At 35.0% G+C, this 24312-nt stretch overlaps 1 pseudogene; it reads left to right on the top strand.

Moving 5' to 3' along the window:
- Nucleotides 1-760: 760 nt before the first annotated feature.
- The window catches only part of LOC105823782, a 132583-nt pseudogene continuing 109031 nt past the window's right edge, over nt 761-24312 (top strand).

Raw genomic sequence — 24312 nt, 5'->3', positions numbered from 1 at the left:
TATATTTTTGATCACCAAGAGAGTTACATGATCTTTCATCAGCCTTTTCAAAACTCTCTTTCATCTATTTTCTGTTCCACACTTTGAGACAGTCTTATGGTTTAGTTGACTTACTGATCTTTCATAAAGTGAGCTAATATTTGTTCTCACTTAGTAGCTGTTAATTCTCTCTAAATTATTGACTTGCCTATATAGTCCAAACTTTCCAGCTGTATTTAAAAAATATAAAAAGCTAGGGTTCTCAATTTGATAGCATATCTTACAAGCAAACTAGATTTGGGAAGTGCTAGCTAGTATATTTTATTGCTCTGGAAAACCACTCAAGAGCAATTTTAAAGTACTTCTGGGAAAGATGGTGACGTTTGAAGCTGACTCCTCTTCACCTCCAGAATTCTTAATGAAAGTTTCAAGGGAATATGCAAAATGAAACAAAAAGAATACGCTCTGCAATGTTTTGCAACTATAACCTTATTTTGTGAAAAAGTGTCACATTCACTCATGAGGAGATGGAATTTCTTGCAGATTCATTTATACAGGCAACTGTAAGGGGTGGGAAGTAGAAGTGAGAATGGTTGAAGATCTCTCAAGAGACATACCTTTTAAACACCCTGTTGCTGAAGTACAGAAGTTCACCCAAAACCACTGTAGGGAGGCCAACGACTGTGTGTGTGCGTGTGTAAGATTGCACACATATGTACATACACATATGTGATGCAGAGTTTGTTCAGGGAAAGGATAGCTGCAAAACCAAGATCTGGACATGGGGTTGGAGATGTTTCTCTTATCAGTAGGGCAGAGAACTGGACTTATTTTGGATCCAGGCCCTATCATAGCTAAGTCTCAGGTGAGTAACCTATCACAAGGTTTTGCAATTTGCCTTTTAAATGAAAAAATATATGTATTTTAAATTCATACTTATCCACTAATGTACAAATACACACGAATGTACACAGAAACCCACAAGAACAGAGAAAAGTATGCCTAGAGTTTATGAAGACAATTTGATATTTGCCTCAGATATTAATTTTAAGTTATAAACATTATACAAATGAAGCAAAACACTCCATGAAGTACCATTTATTTCTCAATCTTGTCAGAGGCAATTAAATTACTAACATGAATTTGGCATGCATGTAAGCTTCAGTGTTTTTGTTTTAAGAATTTTACTTAGATACTAACATCATTTTTTAATTGTTTTGAAATTATTTTGTGGTGCGAATATTTAACTATATATCTAGGTTAATATTTGATTACTGCTGAGATTATAGACTATGAATATTCCATGTTTTATTTATCCATTTCACTATAAATGGGTAGTTTGGGATTTTGTTTGTTTTTTTTTTAATATATTAAAAGGCCCTACATGATCTGACCCACTGATACATTTCTTTGATCACACTGGCTGCAATTCTCCCACTTGCTCATTTTGCGCCAGCCTCCTCGAAATTCCTTAAAAGAAAGAGGAGAGATTGTTGTTTTAAGACACTAAGTTTCCAGGTAGTTTGCTATTCAGGAATAAATAACCAGATAATATGCTCTTTCAAAATCTTTAGCTTCTTTGTTTACATAAGAATATTAGACTTAGTTATCATGAATGGACTCTACCAGTTGGCTATTGCTGGTACCCCGAAATGCTACTGACTTTTATGTTAGTTCCTGTGTCGTGTTATCTTGTTAAATTATCTTTTTATTTCAAATAGGTAGTGTTTCTTCCTGGATTTTCTATGTAAATAAGTAAATGCATGTCTGCAAATAGCAGGATTTCTCCCCTTTCCATTCTTTGTATCTCTTATTTATTTTTTTTTCTTAGCACACTAATTTAAACTTAAGTACAATGTTGAATATTAGCCGTGGCAGCAAGCATTCTCATCATTTTCTTGACTTTACTAGGAAACCTTTTAATTTTAGAATTAAGAGCCTAGTAACTTTTGGTGGATTTCCTTTCTCATGTTGTGGTGGACCATCCCCAGCTACTGCACCAAAACTTCAAATTAGTGAGAAAATATGACAGTTCTCAGCCACAGACTAAAAGGGTGTCAAAAACAAAAAGCCTATTTTCTGAGTCTCTTCAATAGGCCAGGCAATAGAGGCCACCTGACATAGTGTGCCTACGTGACAAATAAAGGGAATTGGGACATTAGGTTGCATCCACTTGTATTATGTATTTTTAACTTCATGTGTATTCTTTACATTACTTATTGGTAAAAGTAAAATGAACATTCCTACAGATGAGATCAAGTTCTCATTCTGTCTAGTACTATATCAGGATCAGCATTAGAATCTACCTAGCTCACAGGTTAAAGACATCTTCTCTTTCTAGTTTGCTAAACATTTGCCTTGAATTATTATTAATTTTTGTACAGTATTATATATGCATCTTTTGTGATATTATTATTTTAGTAAATAATATTATTTAAATAAATAAATGAGAATAGATATGTATAAATATATAATTTGGGAAATCATATTAATAGATTTTTTTCTAATATTGAATCATCTTTGCTTTACTGAGCTAGTCATTGTCAAATTGTAGCCAATAGAAGGAAATCTATGTATTTTCATATTTATTATACAATTTTTACAGCTAAAATAGGCTTAAGAGCCATATAAATTTTAGAAAAGAATAAGAGAATACAGGCACTCTCTTACTTACAATGACATGACTTAAGATTTTTCAACTTATGATGATGTGAAAGAAACACACATTTAGTAGAACATCAATAAATTACATGAAATATTCAACACTTTATTATAAAATAGGTTTTGTGTTAGATGATTTTGCCAAATTGTAAGCTAATATGAATATTCTGAGTATGTTTAACATAGTCTAAGCTAAACTATGATGTTCATTAAGTTAGATTTATCAAATGTAATTTGGATTTAAAATATTTTTAATATGTGAGTTTATCGAGAAATCAACCATCATAAGTCGAGGAGCATCTGTATGCATTTTGGAAGAAATTGAAGATATTAATAATATAATTTACTTTTTTACTTGCCATATGATTCACTTTGTAATAACTCCAGTTTTCAATCATTTAGCCCCAGTTGGAAGTTCTCCACTCACATTAAGGTTGCTATCATTTAAATAAACACATTTGATTTATAGGCACCTACAATGATTAAATTCTTTCTTATATTGGGATGAAATATTTTTTTCCTACATTCAATTTAACTCAGTCTTCTGAAGTTATTCAGGATAAGCCTAATCTCTCAACTAAATGCTAGTTTATCAGATATCAGAGACAGCTATCAAAGTCTCTTAAATTGCATCTTTTCCAATCTAAATACATAATTTTAACACGTATCACTGTTTCCACACATAACTATCATAGTTGTTCCCTTAGACCCTCTAAAATTTTGATGGCAGAATAAAATTCAGTGGTGTAGTACACCTTGACCAGGAAAGAATAGCATATGATTATATCAGTATTTTCCTTAGATAATAAAATTGTAATGATGCATCTGCAGGTACATTAGATATTTTGGTAGTTATGTAATATTGTTGAGTCTTATATAACATAGCATTTATAAATTGCTTTTGCCAAGATCACCAATAATTTTCATGTTACTAGAACCAATAGAACTAATTCGATGTTTTCTAGTTTGACTTCTGTTATGGGTTGAATTGTGTCCCCCCCCAGATATGTTGAAATCCCAACCTTGGTACCTGTGAATGTGATCTTATTTGGAAATAGGGTCTTTGAAGATGTAATCAAGTAAAATGAGGCCATACCGAATTAGGGTGGGCCCTAATCCCATATGTCTGGCATTCTTTTAAGAAGTGGAGAAAAGACTCACACAGACAGATACACAGAGAGAACACGCTTTAATGATGGAGCAGAGCTTGGAGTGATACATCCATAAATTAAGAAACATCGAGGATTGAGAGTAACAGCAGAAGCTAAGAGAAAGGAAGGGAACAGATCTTCTAGAGCCATGTAGCCGGAGTATCCATTTAATGCTCATTTAACAGTCCAGTGCCAGTAATTCTGCTCACACGAAACTCCTGTATGGCTATCTTTAAAGTGGTGATTCAGAGACCCACATTCCTGGCATCCTGTGGCTCCACCATTCTATACAACCACATACAGAAATGCATTGATAGGGATGGAATAAAGAGTGAGAATGAGAGATTATGTATTGGAGATTTTGATGGACCTGACCTAGAGGTCATGAACATATATCCCCTCACATTCCATTGACTAGAATCCATGAATGCAGTGACATCCCCAAACCTTGATACAAAAAAGCCTTGAAAGCAAAATCTGATTTTGTAGGCTGGAGGAAGAAGATAAAGATTTTGTAACACTTACAAGCGTCTCTACTACAGTCCACTTTACTCTTCATCAAATGTGCATTTTACTCATTCTCACACACTTAAAGCACTTGATGCCTCCCAAGCAATACTGCCAGTCACAGTGTTTAACTCAAAGTTCAGATGATCAGTCATCCAGATGATGAACAACCCTCTCTATGAGATTCAGTAATAGCTCTTCCAGATACAGGAACCGACGCACAAAAAAGAAAAGTTAGCCCCATTCCTAACACACATACTCTTTATTATATACTGAAGCCGGGACATAGAAACACCAGTAGTAACTTCCACATAAAATAGGAAGAATGGGAAACATCCTGAGGGTTAGGCCTTGTTAAGATCTTTTACCTTGAATATGGGAAAATAATTTAATTAAATAGTGATCTTCATGTCTGGGAAGAAACATTTCCCTTGTCTCCTGGGTACTAGATCTATTTTTTGGAAGGCTTTTTCTTGTCCATTATTCTTTATAGGTACATCACCAGTGGGTGCTGGGAAAATATCTTTATTGCGGCTGAACAGATTTTTCACATTGCTTTCAAATGGTAAAAAAAATTTAGAATTTCTGATGATAGTTTAAGACTTGAACAAAGTTTTTAAGAACAGACTCATAGTTTCATTGGCAATATATTTCTCTTAATAACTTAGCTGAATGTGGAGAAAAATTAAATGTATGTTATCAATTGAGAGAAGCCAATCTGAAAAGGCTACATACTTTATGATTACAACTATATGACATTTTGGAAAAGGCAAAAGTATGGAGACAGTGAAAAAAATCAATGGTTGTCAGGGGTTGGGGGGAGGGAGGAATAGGTAGAGCACGGAGGATTTTTTAGGCAGTCAAAATATTCTTTATGATAGTATGCAATGGTGGATACTTGTTATATGTTTGTCCAAACCCATAGAATATAAAACACCGAGACTGAACCCTAATATAAACTATGAACTCTGGGTGATAATGATGTGTCTATGCGTATTTGTCAATTGTAACAAATTTACGACTCTGGTGGCAGATGTTGATATTGGGGGACAATATGTATGTGTGTGAGTAGGGTGTATCTCTGTAATCTCCCTTTCAATTCTACTGTAAATCTAAAACTTTCTCTAAAAAACATAATAAGGTAAAAAAAAAAAACTTGGTTGGCATTAATCTATTTTTTTCACATACCAGTTACTTTGTCTAAGGACTTTGTTATGCATAATTCCCAAGCTTGATTCACTTCTTTGCTTCCATTCTCACTTGATACCTTCTCTCAAATCAAATGCTGGCTATCATGAGGATGCCTGAGACAATTCATTTTGTTGTGAAGATAAAACCCTCACTATCTTATTTGGTGTTAGGTTTGGTCATTTTTTAACGAGAAATCTTATTGAAAGTTTTATCACTGAAGACTTTTCTAGATTTTTCTTTACTACTGAAATTTTAAAATTAGCTTTTCCGATACTCTAAGGCCCACCATTTCTAGACTTTCTCCATTATTTTTCATTTATGTCTGAAATCTTTCAGTTCTTGACTTATTATAGCACTTTTGTTAATGTAGCAAATGTCATTCTGTGCCCACTATAATCTGGATTCCTTCTAACTACTTTCCACAGAGTTGCAGAATTAATAAGAATGTTATCCCATCATCAGTTATTGAAGATGATTCTTTTACCAAATTTCTTTCATAGACTATCAGAATTCTCTATCCCTCTAGCTTGCTATATTTAATTTTTCATTGTCTTACCCCAAATGATAAGCCAATGTTACATGTATTAAATTTTATTTTATTTTTATAGCATGCACTCCACCACTCCCCCATACCATTTCTTATACCAAATATTATATCAAACAGAATTTAGTTAGGAAAGCAGAATGGAATTTAATTCAGTAAATTATGTAATTAACCAACTCTCTATGAAATTAAGGAGAGGGAAGATTGTACATAAATCAAGAGTCTACTACATTTTAGGGAATCAGGAAGTTACAGAAAGCACAGGAAACTGCCAGCAATGATCATAGTTACTCCGATATCAAAATGGGTGAGTGGAATGAAAGCCCACAAGGCTATTGTGAAATCTCACCTCTGACAAAATCCACATGTCTGCTGGAAGGAAAAACAATAATGGCTTCTGTTTCACTTCCACCTTTCAAAATTTACACAATTGCTACCCAGTGATGGATATGATCCAGATCCTTGCTTCAGGGATTCTGGAAAATATAACATTCAAATATCCAACCCCTGAAATAGAATAGTAGGGGTAACGGTACAAAGTTGTGAAAAGTTTTTGTTTCAGCTACCAACACATTCTGAAATCTTAAACTTGTTCTCAGTGTCCTCATTCTGCCTCTCATTTGCTAAGCCTCAGCCATTTCGGATTTTTTAACTGAAACATACAATGCTCTCCTTCAAATATAGATATTTTCACATATTGTTTTCCTCCTGGAATATTTTCTCTTATTCACTCTCCCATTTTCTGGCTAACTCATACTCAGTTCTTCAAATCTCACATCAGTCAACACTTTCTAAGAGTCTTTTTTGAATTCTTAATATAGATTAAAGCATATTGTTACATGTTCCTACTGTACCATGTTCTTTAAATTTCTTAGTTCTTAATGTGTAGCACACTTGGTAAATTATTGAGCATACATTTCCCTCACTAGATTTTTATTTCCATAAAATTATGGAATATATTTATCTTATTTATTACTATTTCCCTAGTAACATTCTCTAAAATGTTAACCTATTTCAAACTTATTTAACTGTATATTACATAAGAATATTTTTTAAATATTTTCAAGTACTCTGCTTAAATTTATTATTACATTCCTTTCATCTCTCAAAAAGAGGAAGTGAAGTTAGTCTAGCATGACTTTGGGGTAATTATTGTTTTAAAAATAAGATAGAATCAATTATATGAACACTACAATAATTGTATACTGCTGGATGTTATCTAGCAATGGAATGGACAATTGAGTCAGATTAAATAGTATTTGCTGAATGTGTAATACATAATGATAAGGTGTCTCTACTCATTGCTAAAAAAGGCAAAGATGAGTAAAAAAATCCCCTTCCTTCAAGAATTTAGTTTAAGAATGCATGGAAGTAGGAAACAAACAAGAAAATAACACAAACAACTAAAATATTAAAAAAAAAACTGAGGTGTTATCATTTTACCCAGCTACCATTTGGAATTGATTTTGTAAGAGACATTTTGTCAAATGCATGATATTGGAATCTACATGCTTTATATGAACCTTTGTGTGTGTGTATGAATGAGGTGATATCTTTTTTTTTCTTTTTGGCCATACATCAACTAACCAAAGAGGAGGAGCCCATCTTTAATTAACAAAACAAATATTAGGAACTCAGGACCTCTAAGCTGACAGCAATGCAGTTCTTGCCAAAGGCTCATAATTTGAGACATCCAATGTTTGAGAGAGGCTGTCATTTGGACAGGTTAATTATCTCTTCCTCCAGATTCTCTAAGTTCTACCTGTTTAAAGTTAGCTTTTTAGGAAGCAACATATTTGGATTTCATGATCTCAGCACTTTACAGAAAGGTCTTCATTGAATTACTTTTAATGTTAGAACTGCACCTTTTATAGCTGAACAATGTCCATGTTTTATAAGATTGTGTGAAGACCTTACCCATTATGTTCTTCAATGACCCTAACATGAGAAACCACATGTTAAAGTCTCCATTCAGTTTTGAGCCACGAAAATGTGCATACAAGCAGCCTTGGGAGAAAAACATTTTTCCTTTTTGCCTTGGCTGCCAAGATGAACAAACACAAATTCAGTGTTTATCTTCAGTGATTGACTCATCACAGGTGCCTGATAGCAGCAATTCTTCTGTTCCCTTAAAGTGCTATTTTTCTTGGCAGGCCCTGGAAGAAATGTTCAACAGAGCTGCTTTACACTATATTGAAGCTGATTCAAATTCTTTAAAAAAATAACAAAACAAAACAATAAGGCTCTAAGTATAAATACTAAATAATCAAATAAACAGGATAATTACATAATCATGCTATCAATCAAATAATGCATGAAATATCAGTTAAAACTAACCTTAAATTTTATAAAATGAAGGCAGTTACTTCATTTTATATATTTTCTTCATTATGACAAGAAAAAAGTTTCCATGTGAGTTAATGTCCTGGGGAGACTTCTCTTCTTTTCTTTAAGAAAAATATTGATTGATTCATTCAAATTTCTTTACATTTTTATTTGTCTATTTAAAAGTATATTTTGAGAAGTTATCATGCATTAGTTAGTATACTAGATATTGTTCATAATATGGGTAGTGGTAGTAAGTCTAGAGAAACAAAAATACAATGAAAATATTAATTTGAGTGGGAATTATTTACTTACTCTTATCTTCAAATAGATCAAAATTTCTCAGGAAAAAATGTGATTCAAGGCCGGGCGCGGTGGCTCACGCCTGTAATCCTAGCTCTCTGGGAGGCCGAGGCGGGCGGATTGTTTGAGCTCAGGAGTTCGAAACCAGCCTGAGCAAGAGCGAGACCCCGTCTCTACTAAAAATAGAAAGAAATTAATCGGACAACTAAAAATACATAGAAAAAAATGTGATTCAAATAATAGTTGAACAATAATATTACTAGCTATTACCACTAATAGAAAGTAAATATGTAAAATTTGGGTGTTATCATGTAATAATAATATCTTAATCACTTGTTATGATTTTGAAAAAATGCTTTACTACAGAATATAGGGAGGCATTTTTAAAGTCTTTCATTTGGCTTTTTGTTTGTCTATGTGTTTTGAAATAATAGCACCGTGTGATAAGCCAAATTAATAAATCTTGTTTTGGTTTTTCTTAGAGTAGTGAAAATAAACAAGAGAAACATTTTCTTATTATATTCTCTTCATTTGAATGACTATGCAAGTTGAGTCATCCTGTTAATTCAAATATCAATAAAGTCTGTATATGTCTTGCTTATTGAAGTAAAATAAAAGATTAATGACTTACAGCTCTGTTCATTTTAAAAGTGAGATTTTTTTTTTTTTGCTAATTCCCAGTAGCTAACATTCCTCCTAACTCCTTCCTGAGTTAGATCTTATTAATGTAAATCTATTCATACGCAATTTAACATTTTAGAGCTTAGGTATTACCAGAGGAAATGTAGAATGGCCAATGAAACAGTTGTCATTCAACATTTTTATGTTTACTTTCCACTATGTTTACATGAAATAACTTTTTTGCAGCTGGGGGGTATCACTGGAAAAAAGATATATAATGCAAACAATAATTTGAAAATTCAAGAGTTGATATAGTTATATTAGATAGAGTAAACTTTATAGCAAAGAAAATAACCATAACAGAAGAATAGCATATAATGATAAAAGGGTCTGTATACCAAGAATGCATAGCAATTCCTAAATATTTATGGACCAAACAACAGAACTACAAAATATGTGAAACCAAAACTGATAAAAGTAAAAATAGAAATTGACAAATCCACAATTATAGTTGAGGAAACCAGTATGCCTTTCTCAGCAATGAATAAACTTGTTGAACAAAAAATCAACAAAAATATAGAGAATCTCAACAATACCATAAACTATCAACAAAAATAGGATCTAGTTGACATTAATAGAACACTACATCCAACAATGGTGGAATACACATTCTTTCCATGTATCCATGAAATGTATACCATGATAACCATAAAACAAACTTCAATGGATTAATTAAAATCATACATATTGTTCTCTGATAAAAATGAAATTAAACTAGAAATCAAAACTAGAAAGATAACAAGAAAATACCCAAACACCTAAGAATTAGACAATATATTTATAAAGAACACATTTTCAAACAGAAATTATCAAGAAAAATTAAAAAAAACACAACTGAATGAAAATGAAAATAAAAACATATCAACATTTTTGGAATACATTAAAGCAAGAAAATGTATATTACTAGATTCGCACAGTAGAAAGAGAAAATGCTTAAAGTCAAATAATTTTGTCTCCTCCTTCAAGAACTTAGAAAAAGAAGAGCAAACAACTCCATCAAGCACAGGAAAAGAAATGAGAAAGAGCAGACATCAATGAAACTGAAAATAGAAAACAATAGTGAAAAATCAATAAAACAAAGAGCCAGTTGTTTGAATAGATTAATAAAATTAACAAACCTCTATCAAAATTAAGAATAAAAATGACACAAATTACCAATTTAAAAAAAGAACAAAGGATATTACTATAAATGTAAGTCCTATCTACTGGGGAGGCTGAGGTAGGAGGAGCTCTTGATTGTTTACAGCTGCAGTGAGCTATAATTGCACCACTGCACTCCAGCCTGGGTGACAGAGTCAGACCCTGTCTCAAAAAAAAAAAGAATTCATCAATTTGTAAAAAGAATTACACCATAACTAAGTGTAATTTATTTCAGGGATGTAAAGCTGACTCAAAATTGCATTGGATCATCAATATAATCCATCATATTAAAGGACTAAATAAGAAAAATCACATGCTTATATAGTTGATGCATAGAAAACATATGATACAAATTTCTAGAAAAATAGGAATAGAAAGGAACTTCTTCAATACAACATCTACAAACACCCTAGAGCTACCATTATATTAAATTGTGAAAGACTGAGTTCTTTGTATGATTGGAAAGAAGCAAGAATGTACTTTCTCACAATTGTCACTCAACAGAACAGGGTACTACTGGAAGTTCTAACAAGAGCAATAAGGCAAGAAAAAAAATATAAGCACACAAATTGGAAAGGATGAAATGAAAATGTTCCTATTTGCAAAGAAAATGATTATCTCATAGCAAATCCCAAGGAGTCTATAAAAACCCCTTAACACTTATAAGTAAATTTATCAGGGTCACAGAAATGAATGTACAGAGACTAAAACTAAAATTCAATAACTTTTACAATCACTAAAAAAAAAAGCTTAGGTGTAAGTGTAACAAAACATGTACAGGACTTGTAAACTGCAAACTACAAAACTCTAATAAAAGAAATTAAAGAAGATTTAAATAAATGGAGAGAGATTCTTTGTTCACGAATTGAAAAACTCAACATATAAAAGATTATAAATTGTTTCAAAATTGATACACAGGTTTAATACAATAGCTATTAAGTTCCCAGACAAATCTCAGATATAAATATAAGCTACAAGAATTTATATGTAAATATGTACATATAAGATTTATCTTTTATATATAAAGTATACATATACACATATATAAGTATGTATCTATATATTTTATATATAAAACTGTAAGTACATAGTTTACAATAAAAAACATACAAAGAAAGCACATTATAGTCAAATTGTTGAATAAAGAAAATCTTAAAAAAATGCTTCTTAAAAAAAACAATGAGACTTATGGATGACTGATCAACAGAAACATGAAATCAAGAAGAAAATGGAATGCCGTATTTAGAGTGGTGAAAGCTTGACTTCTATGCCCACTGAAAATATCCTATAAAGATGAAAGCAAAGACATGTTGTTTCAGACAAGGCAAATCTTAGATAATGTGCCATTAGCGAACCTGCAGAAATGAAATTCGAAATGGACAAATGTATAAAGAATGGCATAAGATATTACACTATGATTTATAGTCACTAAAAAATTTGAAAGTAAAAACATACCTAACTCTGGAAATTGCAGCATTGGCATTAATTGCTTTCGAATGTGGCTTTGAGTGCTTGTTTGTTTAGATGGAACAGTTAAGTAAAAACTATAAACTCCCTTTATTCATAATATAAACATAAAATGAAAACTACATACAACCAAATAAATTATGCATAATGAGAAACAAGAAGTTTGTTTACTGAAAGCTGCTATTCCTATATCTCACATAACATTTTTTCTTTTGTACACAAAAATCTATTACTAAAATGTAAAAGGCTTCGAATTATAAAACCATGTCTAGCACGTGAGTAAGCAGTGTTTCCTGAATCTTTTTTTGAAATGTAAATAAGATTTAATCAGTGCATTTCTAATTAATACCACATTATTATTTCATCAAAGAGAAAATGGATAAAAATGCATAAATATCAAAAACTTACAGAGGCGTCAGAAGGTTTACCTTAGAAAGTGAATTGAAAACCAACCAGGGCACAGTCTAGTGGCATTTAGCATTCCTATCTCCCATAAACGACTGCTTTATGTGACATAATTATTATCAGCATTTACCCGGGAAACAGTTAATCCATTATTTAATATGTATTTGGAATTGAGTCAAGGAAAATATCAGATGGAAAGAAAGAAGTTCTGTGGTGATTTGCAGTCTTTGTGAGTAACTCATGCTTGTAAACCCAGCTGTATGATTACCTCCATTTAATCCGTCTTTTTCATTTTTAAAAAGCCACCAGTTATCTTGAAAAAAAATAAAATAAGCCTCTTTTTCGGAGATGGAAAATTGTATCTTAGTGTAGCGGTAACATAATGCACTGATGCTGATAACAAAATGGAATAAAGAAAAATTAAAGACATTTAGAGCCTGGCTCTTACAAGATGCATTCATGTTTCTTTAACTGACTTTATATAAATGAACACAAAAGAAATAATACATTCCAAAAGTCAAGAAAAGATTATAGCAGGAGGGCTGAGATAGGAAGAAATGTGGAAGGAGGATGGGTGGTGCTGGACCAAAGACAGGAAAGTCATAAGCTGGCAAGAGAGAGCAGAACAAAATGAGCATGGAAGGAAGGAGCAGTGTGACTTTGGCACTAGCAGGCCATCTCGGATGCTGTATTTGGTGCTTAGGTTATGTTCAGTTAGCTGTTTGTGGGTTTGTAAAATGAGGAGAACATGCAAAGTTCCTACCAGGGTGGATATGTGAGAGGTGAGAAACATATTTTCAGGCTTCTATCCCACATTTTTCCTTAAAATTCACCACATACAAATTATGAAAAAGGAAGAATCTGAAATATACTGCAGGGTACAAAAGAACCATGTGTCGTGGCTGTGCTTGCCAGGACCTCAAAATTGAGTCCCTCTACAAATTTTTCCTTCAGTGACACAGAATAAGATAGAGACATGTATCACTTTCCAAAATTATATCTTATGATGGAACCAAGTTTTGTTTCTCACATTATGATAATCTGAATTGAGAATCGGGGTCATATTTTTAGTTCTGTTAAGTGTACATTTGGTCCCAAGAATCATTATACTTCTTTACTTGGTTTTATATGAATTCACACACACACATACACACTAAAAAGCCCAAATACTAGAGCAGAAGATCCTATTTGGAGCTAGGCAAGAAGTAATGTATTACAAAGAGGACCATGTTACCTCCCTGCTAAAAAAAAAAAAAAAAAACTCCTTTACAATTCCCCATTAACAGTCTTATAGTAAATTCCAAATTCTGTAGCAAGGCACATAAATGATTCACAGTCTGGATCTTGCTTAGGGACACCTCTCTCCTCTCACTCTAACGTACATACATAATAAAAATAATATAATAAAAAGAAGTTACACTTATTGCATACTGACTATAGATGCCAAGAACCCTTCTAAGTATTATACATACTAACACATTTAATTCTTAAGCCATATTTCAAGATATGTATTCTTATTGTTCCTACTTTATAGATGAATAAATTGACAGAGAGGTAAAGTAATTTGTCTCAATTTACATTTATAATAAATAGCAGGGGCCAGCTTTCAAACCCAGCTTTTTAAAAATTCTCCAAAAGTGGCGTGCTTTCCCTGACCTCTGAGGCTTGAACATGAAACATCCCTCCTACATGCTCCTATAGCACATTCTAGACTTTCTTTCACTATATAAGTTAATGGTAACAGTGATATTTTTGGCTTATTTGGCTGCTCACTATAATGTAACTCTTTATTGATTATAGCATTTTACATGTATCCTGTTCACCTCTGTAGTCCCAGCATCTAAAATAATGGTTGGTCCATCCTTGAAGCTTAATAAATGTTTGTTAAATGAATGACAGATATTCATATTGATTATTTCTCTGTTCCACATGTACTGTTAGATTATTAATAGTTCTCCATGAGTGATGCTGATGAAATTCATAAATGAGTGAGTCAACTGAGTGGTCAGGTCACTTCCAAGCGTGATGTGACTAAAAATGAACTAAAGCCACAAATTATAATTTCTATTGCTTTTTGGTGAATCTAGAATTTCTATCTTTAGATTACTGTCTTTAAGTTAAAGAATGTTTCCAAAGATAGCTCCATTGGAGGTACTGATCAACTTTTTAACCTTTGAAATAATACTTCATTATTTCATCATTTGGGTTCCTTCTCTCTCTCCCCATCCTTCTGCTTGAGCATCCACCTTGTCTTCCCTGTCCAAATTGGAGATGTGTCAAGTAAAAAATGCAAGTATTGCCTGAACAGGAAAAGTTACAGCCCTGTTTCCTGTTTTAGAAATTACCTAGTTATTTAAATATGAATGTTGAATTAAATCCCTTCTCACCTCTCAGGAGGTAATGCAATCTTATAGAGGTGGGATGGTTCATGAAATGAAGGGCCTGGTCATGGAGCATTTTCAAGGCAGATAGATCCAGGATGGCTCATGACTGGAGGTACTGGGTTAACAGATGAAAAGATAATGCCATGTAATACAGTGAAATGAAACAGAGAATATTTTTGAAAGTGGGCCAAACACCCCTATTGGTTACAGAAAAGGCCCAAATTTAAGCTTCTCATTTTAAATTAATCTATCTCTTGTGATAGATGCAGATTTGGGAGAAATTCCTCAATAAGTTGGAGTTTCTATTTCTTTACACACATTGCTTTGTAATGGTTTGAACTATAATTCATGAGGTCTGGGTGAATGCTATTTATAAATCTAGATGATTGTATATTAATGCAAGTCTAAAAGGATCCCAGAGAAGGACAAGGAGGAAACAGTGTTATCTAAAATGCAAAGCATAATGTGGGGGCTGAGGCAGTGCAGGGGCAAAGAATGTGCAATGCAGAACTAAGAGACAATCGCCTGAACGGTGGGGCTTCTGAAGTGGAGAGAAGATGGGGAGGAAACCTCCCCAGAAAGATGGGAAGAGCAATCCCACCATGATGTTCACCAGATGGCTTTGTTCATCAGGCTCCTGACATAAGCATTTGATTTGCCAAACTTCATCAAATTGAGGATTTCAAAATATCAAATATGCTACTCAAAAAAAGAGCTTCACACCCACCCTCTGCCTTAGAATTTCCTGCTATCTCCTCCTCTGCCGGTGAACCCCCGAAAGCTGAGTTGGCTGATGAAGACAGGCAAGAATCAGCAAACCGAGGGTCCTCTGCATTTTCTCTCCATCCTCATCTAGAACCTAATTACAACTTCAATTCCTCTAGCTGTATTCATGGACTTGCTATTTTTAACCATGTTATGCTTTTTATCTGTGTGTATGTGTGTGTGTGTGTGTGTTTGTATTTATGTATTTTAATTTCACCATTTCCCTAAAATGCCCTCTCTTTCCTGATCCATTTGCTCAGTACATCTCCCTTATCAAGTCTTAGTTTTAAGTCATTTTCCCTTTGAAGTCCATTTCGATCACTTCCATGAGATAGAATTGTCCATTCCCTTTTTTATATCCCTTCAAAACTAAATATCAGAGGGAGGGACAAGATGGCAGATGAGAAAAAGTGCCAGCCAGAGTGTCTCTGCAAGAAAGATGGATTTTAGAAGATAGTGAAGAAAAAAAATAAAATAAAATAAACAGGCAGACAAAAATAGATCAGATGAGGGTCAGCAGAAAGGGTGCCTGAAACTACAGGAGACCCCATGGGAAGAAGTTGCGGAGGAGAACTCGAAGGAGAAAGGCCCCCTGAGAGGCTTGGAGACCAGCGACAACAGTAGGTGGAGCAGTTAAATTTCCCCTCCCTTGCATCTCGGACTGCTGGTAGGGTCCTGAGCGGTTGGAGAGACCTGCCAATATCAGCCCAGAGATGGCTGCTGCCAGTGAGTGGTGAGTCTTTTGTGGGCAGGGCGCCAGGCTCCCAGCTCCCTCAGGGCACTTCCCAACCCACAGACCCAAGCCAAAAGGCAGGCACCATATTGCTTCATTCTCCCCTTCCCTTTCCCTACCCAAGGCTGCTGAGAGAGACAATTTAGTCACCACCCGGAGGCATTTTCAGGGAACAGGACGTTTCCTTTTTGGGCCCTACAGCAGACTGAGGGGTACTTGGACTGTGAGCTCCCTATCTGCCAGCCTTCCCAAGTGCTGTTTGCCTGATGACTCCAGGATAGTGGGGCAAATCCCGAGGCAGAGAGATATTGATCCAGTTTGAGCACCCCATGGGTGACTTCAGACCAGCACTCCTCTCCCTGGCAGGGTCAGGGATTGACTTCCAGGGCCCAGGGGACAGGTCTGCAGACCAGATCCTGTACACCCAGGTCTTGATCACATTGTCCTGGAGTACAGAAGGAATAGTTGTGAACGAGCCTGCTGAGGTGTGTGTGCCCTCAGCAGCAGATTAGCATGCTTGAGGGGCAGCCCTCCTCTCACAGGGAGGCTGTGAACCCAGCCCAGGCTGTGATCCTGGGCAGGGAACCTCCAGGCCCACATCACAGCCAGAGGAGATCTGCTAGCTTGAGGTCCTGCCTGCTGGCAGAGGCCCAGGAGAAACTGCAGAATAGGGGAGAGTGGAAAGGAGTGAGGCCTGCTCCAGACTGCAGGTCTCAGACAAACCCACCCCCACACACAGACTTTTTGGATCAGTAGGACCATTTCAGTCCCTCCCTGGCAGCTTTGCCCAGAAGCAAAGAACAGATCTTTGACCCCTGCTAACAGCATTTGTGGAGCTTGAGGGAAGGATCACCCAATCCAGCTCTGCCCAGACTCACCCCCCAACCAGTCCCCACTGAGGTGGAGAATAAGGACACACCTGGAAATCCCAGGGCCCCACCTACCACCTGAGGCACTAGAATGCTTCTCCAGAAGAACAAGAGCTGATTACAGGACCCAAAACAACACTGCAGCCTACTCCTCCAAGCAAGTGCCACCTACTGACAGGGAGGTCATTCTGCACACCCTTTTACTGCATCTACTGGTCCATCATAAAGGGTGTGGTCAAATCTCACCCACAAACACCACCTACTGGCAAAGAGACTAAACAGAGCATGTCATTATCCAAATGAATATCTAAAGGTAAGAAGCAAAAACTGATCCAAATGAGAAGGAATCAGGGAAAGAACTGTGGAAGTATGAAGAATCAAATGGAAAACACAACCCCAAAGGGGAACACCAGCTCTCTAGCAATGGACATCAACCAATTGCAGAACACTAAAATGACAGAAGAAGAATTTCAAATACGGATTATAAGAAAACTCAATGATATGCAAGAAAAAAATGGGTAACCAACACAAAAAAACCATGAACAACAACAACAACAAAAAAATCCAGGACTTGGAAGAAAAAAAGAAATTGAAATATTAAAGAAAAATCAAACTGAACCCTTGGAGATGAAGAATATATTCAAGGAATTAGAAAACACAGTGAAAAACATCAAGAACAAGGTAGATAAAATAGAAGAAAGAATCTCAGGGATTGAAGCTACCACCTTTCAATTAAATAAGTCAGTCACAGAGATAGAACAGAGAAATAAGAGAAAAAAGCAGGCTAGGCGCGGTGGTTCACACCTGTAATCCTAGCTCTCTGGGAGGCCGAGGCGGGCAGATTGTTTGAGCTCAGGAGTTCGAAACTAGCCTGAGCAAGAGTGAGACCCCGTCTCTACTAAAAATAGAAATAAATTAATCAGACAACTAAAAATATATAGAAAAAATTAGTTGGGCATGATGACACATGCCTGTAGTCCCAGCTACTCGGGAGGCTGAGGCAGTAGGATCGCTTGAGCCCAGGAGTTTGAGGTTGCTTTGAGCTAGGACGACACCAAGGCACTCTAGCCTGGGCAACACAGTGAGACTCTGTCTCAAAAAAAAAAAAAAAAAAAAAGCAAAGCCCACAAGAAATGTAGGATTATGTGAAGAGGTCTAACATGAGAATCATATGCATCCCTGAGGGTGAAGAAGAAAATACACAAGGGTTGGATAAGCTATTTAGGATACAATAGAGGAAAATTTCCCAAGCCTTGCCAAAAACCCAGAGATCCTGGTAAAAGAAGCTCAAAGGACTCCTGGGAGATTTGTCACAAACAGGAAGACACCACAACACACAGTCATCAGACTGACCAAAATAACCACTGAAGAGGCCCTCCTACAAGCTGTAAGATGAAAGAAGTAGGTAACCTACAAAGGAAAATCCATCAGAATAATGGCAGAATTCTCAACTGAGGCCTTACACGCCAAAAGAGACTGGGGCCCCATTCTCACTCTTCTCAAACAGAATAAAGCCCAGCCTAGAATCTTGTACCCTGCAAAACTAAGTTTTGTATATGAAGGAGAAATAAAGACCTTCTCAGATAAGCAAAGACTGAGGGAATTTATCAAGACAAGAGCTGCCCTACAAGAAGTACTCAAAACAGTGTTACACACGGATCAGCACAATAAACACTCATGAATGTAAAATCATTCAAAGGCTAAAGATCAAAGGCCAGATACCAGAATGGCTGAATAGAGAAAACAAAGCAACAAATTTCAACTCAAGAGGATGAACAGAAATCTGCCCCACTTATCAATTCTCTCAATAAATGTAAATGGCTTGAACTGCCCACTAAAGAGATATAAGCTGGCAAAATGGATAAATATACACAAGCCAAGTATCTGCTGTCTTCAGGAAACATATCTAACCCACAAGGATACATTCAGATTCAAGGTGAAGGGATAGAAAACAATATTTCAGTCAAACAGAAGCCAAAACAAAGCTGCATGGCAGTTTTGATTTCAGATAATTTAGTCTTCAAATCAATAAAAGTAATAAAAGACGAAGAGGGTCGCTATATAATGGCGAAGGGTACAATTCAACAAAAAGATATAACAATTCTAAATATTTATGCACTGAACTCAGGTACACCCGGATTCATAAAGCAAATCCTACTTGATCTGAACAAAATGATAAACAGCAACACGATAATAGCCAAAGACTTCAACACCACTCTGACAGAACAGGACAAATCCTTCAAACAGAAAATTAACAAAGAAACAATGGACTAAAACAGAACTCTAGAAAATATGGGCCTGACTGACATTTACAGAACATTCTACTCCAAAACCACTGAATGTATGTTTTTCTCATCAGCTCATGGGACATACTCTAAGATTGACCATATGCTAGGCCAAAAAACATGTCTCAAAAAATTTTAAAAAATAGAAATTATACCATGCATCTTCTCACACCACAGTGGAATAAAATTAGAAATCAACTCCAATAGAAGCTCTCATCTCTACACAAATTCATGGAAACTAAACAACCTTTTGCTGAACAATTATTTCATTAAAGAGGAAATCAAGATGGAAATCAAAAGATTCTTTGAACTAAATGACAAAGGAGACACACATTATCAAAGTTGGTGGTACACAGCTAAAGCAGTCCTGAAAGAAAAATTTATATCCGTAAATGCCTACATCCCAAAGACAAAAGATCATAGATAAACAATCTAATGAATCATGTCAGGGAACTGGAAAAAGATGAGCAAACTGACCCCAAACACAGTGAAAGAAAAGAAATAACAAGGATCAGAGAAGAAATAAATGAACTTGATAACAAAAAACTATATGGAAGATTAATAAAACAAAAGGTTGGTTCTTTGAAAAAATAAACAAAATTGACACACCTCTGGCTAGATTAATGATAAGCAGAAAAGAAAGAACTCTAATAAGCTCCATCAGGAATGAAAAAGGAGAAATTACAACTGATGCCACAGAAATACAAAATATAATCTATAATTACTATAAAAACCTCTATACACATAAACTGGAAAATACGGAGGAAATGAACAAGTTCTTAGAAACATGCAGCCTTCCTAGGCTCAATCAGGAAGAAATAGAATTCCTGAACAGACCAATATCGAGTACTAAAATTGAAACATCAATAAAAAACCTTCTTAAAATGAAAAGTCCTGGACTAGACGGTTTCACATCCAAGTTTTACCAGACCTACAAAGAAGAACTCGTGCCTATCCTCCAGAAATTATTCCACAACATCAAGAAGGAAGAAATCCTCCCCAACACATTTTATGAAGCCAACATGACCCTGATACCAAAACCAGGAAAGGATGCAACAAAAAAAGAATAGTACAGATCAATATCCCTTATGAATACAGATGCAAAAATTCTTGACAAAATCTTAGCAAACCAAATTCAGGTGCTTATCAAAAACATAATCCATCATGACCAAGTGGGCTTCAACCCAGAGATGCAGGGATGGTTCAACATACACAAATACATAAATGTAATTCACCACATAAATAGAAGCAAAAACAAAGATGATATGACCCTCTCAATAGACGCAGAAAAAGCATTCGACAAAATTCAGCACCCTTTTATGGTAAGAACATTTAACAAAACAGGCATAATAGGACTTACCTAAAAATGATACAAGCCAATACGATGAACCCACATCCAAATCATACTGAATGAGGAAAAATTGAAAGCATTCCCACTTAGAACTGGAACCAGACAAGTTTGCCCTCTATCACCGCTTCTATTCAACATAGTGCGAGAAGCCTTAGCCAGAGCAATCAGACAAGAGAAGCAAATCAAGGGCATCCAAATGGGGGCAGAAAAGGTCAAAATAACTCTCTTTGCTGACAGTATGATCTTATATTTAGAAAACCCCAAAGATTCTGTCATGAGATACTGGAATTGATAAAGAAGTTCGGCAAAGTCTCAGGTTACAAAATCAATGTACAGAAATCAGTAGCATTGCTATACACCAACAACAGTCAAATTGAGATGAAAGACAAAAAGTCAAACCAAATGAAAGACTCAATACCCTTCACAATAGCAGCAAAGTAAATAAAGTACCTAGGAATATATTTAACTAAGGAGGTAAAAATCTCTATAGGGAGAACTACGAAACACTGAGGAAGGAAATAGCAGAGGATGTAAACAGGTAGAAAACCATGCCATGGCTCATGGGTCGGCAGAATCAACATTGTTAAAATGTCTATAGTATCCAGAGTGATCTACAGATTCCATGCAATGCCTATTAAAATACCAACATCATTTTTCACAGATATAGAAAAAATAATTCTATGCTTTGTGTGGAAACAGAGAAGTCTCAGATAGGAAAAGCAAACTTAAGCAAAAAGAACAAATTGATTGAGAGGCATCAATTTACCAGACTTAAACGTATATTACAAGACTATAGTAACTAAAACAGCGTGGTACTGGCACAAGAACAGGGATATAGACCAATGAAACAGAACTGAGAACCCACATATAAAACCATCATCACATAGCCATCTAATCTTTGACAAAGTAGACAAAAACATACACTGGGAAAAGAATCCTTAGTCAATAAATGGTGCTGGGAAAACTGGATAGCCACATGTAGAAGACTGAAACAGGATCTTCACCTCTCACCTCTCACAAAAATCAACTTAGTGTGGATAACAGACTTAAACCTAAGGCCTGAAACTATAAGAATTCTAGAAGAAAATGTTGGAAAAATTCTTATAGACATTGGCCTAGGTAAAGAATTTATGGAGAAGACCCCAAAGGCAATCACAACAACAACAGAAATAAATAAATGGCACCTGATTAAATTAAAAAGCTTCTGCGCAGCCAAGGAAACTATCACAAGAGCAAACAGACAACCTACAGAATAGGAGAAAATATTTGTATGTTACACATTCAATAAATGGCTGATAACTAGAGTCTATATAGAACTCAGGAAAATCAGCAAGAAAAAATCAAGCAACCCTATTAAAAAGTGGGCAAAGGACATCAACAGAAACTTTTCAGAAGAAGATAGACTAATGGGTAACAAACATATGAAAAAATGCTCAACATTTCTAATCATTGGGGAAATGCAAATCAAAACCACCATGAGATTATCACTTAAATCCAGTGAGAATGGCCTTTGTCAAAAAGTCCCATAGCAATAAGTGTTGGCATGGTTGTGGAGAGATAGGAACACTTATACACTGCTGGTGGGACTACAAATTAGTGCAACCTCTGTGGAAAGCAATATGGAGATACCTCAAAGAGATACAAGTAGAACTACCATTTGATCCAGCAATCCCATTACTGGGCATATACCCAAAAGAACAAAAGACAGTCTATAAAAAAGATATCTGTACTATAATGTTTATAGCACACAATTCACAATTGAAAAGATGTGGAAACAACCCAAGTGCCCATCAATATATGGGTAGATTAATATAATGTGGTATATGTATACCATGGAGTTGTATTCAGCCACAAAAACAATGGTGATCTAGCACCTCTTGTATTTTGCTGGATAGAGCTGGAACCCATTCTACTAAGTGAAGTATCATAAGAATGGAAAAACAAGCATCACATGTACTCACCATCAAATTGATTTTAACTGATCAACATGTATGTGCACATGTGGTAATAACATTCATCGGGTGTGGGGCAGAGGGGAATGGGGTGGAGGGGATGGGTATATATACACATAAGGGGTGTGGTGTGCATCATCTGGGGGATGGATACACTTGAAGGTCTGACTCGGGTGGGCAAGGACAATATATGAAACCTAAATATTTGTACCCCCATAATATGCTGAAATAAAAAAAGAAAAATAATTAAAAGAAAAAACCTAAATATCATATTCTTTTATTTAAGCCAATGTAACATCTCATTGTACTTATTTATTTTATACAAATTCCTCTCTCTATGATATATTTTAAACACCTTGAGGAGTTTAGCAATTTTTAGCAAATATATTAAAGAAATATTTGACTTATTAATGAATTAATTAATTAATCACATAAAATATTTTCAGCCTTGTTAATATTCTCTTAGATCAGCTTGCAATAAGAACATCTGGTGTATACAAATGATTCTTGGTATTTCATGATATGTGGAAAGAATCTGAGAAATGCAGGGAGTGGATCTGGGATGTGTTTCCTTTTATAGCACTTAGTCCGAAACCAGTTACTTCTGGTATCTTATAATTATTTTTCAAAATATAAGAAAGCCTCATCAATGAAATGAGTATAACTAAGAAAAGCTTATATCTTAATGGAAATTATGGGGTTAAAGAATGTTACAGTGTATTATTTGCTCCGTGAATTTCTTTTTCCAAGATGACAAGTTTTCTTTGTGTGTTTTTCTGCATTAGTTGGGATTATCCTTGGCTAACATTTGGAGGAATAAATAAACCCTACAGACTCAGAATGTAAAGACATAACTGCCGTTTATAAGAAGTGCGTTGCAAAGACAAAAGAGGAGATGATCAGACCAGAGCTTCACACATCAAAATGTCAGGCTGTTTTTATTCCTTTGTTAAATCAAGATCCCTTCTGAGATCTGCTTTGGTGTCAGAGGAGAAAGAGCTGTCTGGGGACATTGAGGCAGGGAAGGTTAGATTTGATGTTCACCAGAGAGAAGGAAAGAAGACCTTGTGTTGTTAAGTTATTTCATGAGTTTTGATAAGATGCATTTGAAAGAGAATATAATATCTATCTGTAAAAATAACTAATATTAATAAAAATTTTATGGGATTTGTCCAGGATAATAAATCTTTAAGACAAGTCTTTAAGATTTACCAAGAGATCAGTGTTTGATGTCAGTGAGAGGTTGGGGGGGGATAGGGAGGTGAATGAGCTTTTAAAACATTAACTCATCTTTGTGTTAGTTGAGATGTTTAACTTTTATGGTATTTGACATAAAGTCATGTTGATTGTGTAAAGACTAACTTCCTTGTCATTGAATATAAGAGAAAAATATATATCTAACAGTGCCAGTCATGAAAAAATGTTTATTTCCCTGTATTGTAGGAGAAATCTAGATTAAGGACTAATAATCCACGCAGAGAATGATAAAATTGGATTAGGACAAGGCCCCGTCATAGGAAGATTCCATAATGTAACTCTTTAAGATAATGTATTATATTCAAAAATTATTTCCAGAAAGTCATATTTGTTTTCTCTTGTGCATTTTCCACACATAGTAA

This window comes from Propithecus coquereli, unplaced genomic scaffold, assembly GCF_000956105.1.
Source record: "Propithecus coquereli isolate 6110/MARCELLA unplaced genomic scaffold, Pcoq_1.0 Scaffold7, whole genome shotgun sequence".
Classification (NCBI taxonomy): domain Eukaryota; kingdom Metazoa; phylum Chordata; class Mammalia; order Primates; family Indriidae; genus Propithecus; species Propithecus coquereli.
The sequence above is the reverse complement of the archived record's forward strand: the minus strand, read 5'-3'. Positions and strand labels throughout refer to the sequence as shown.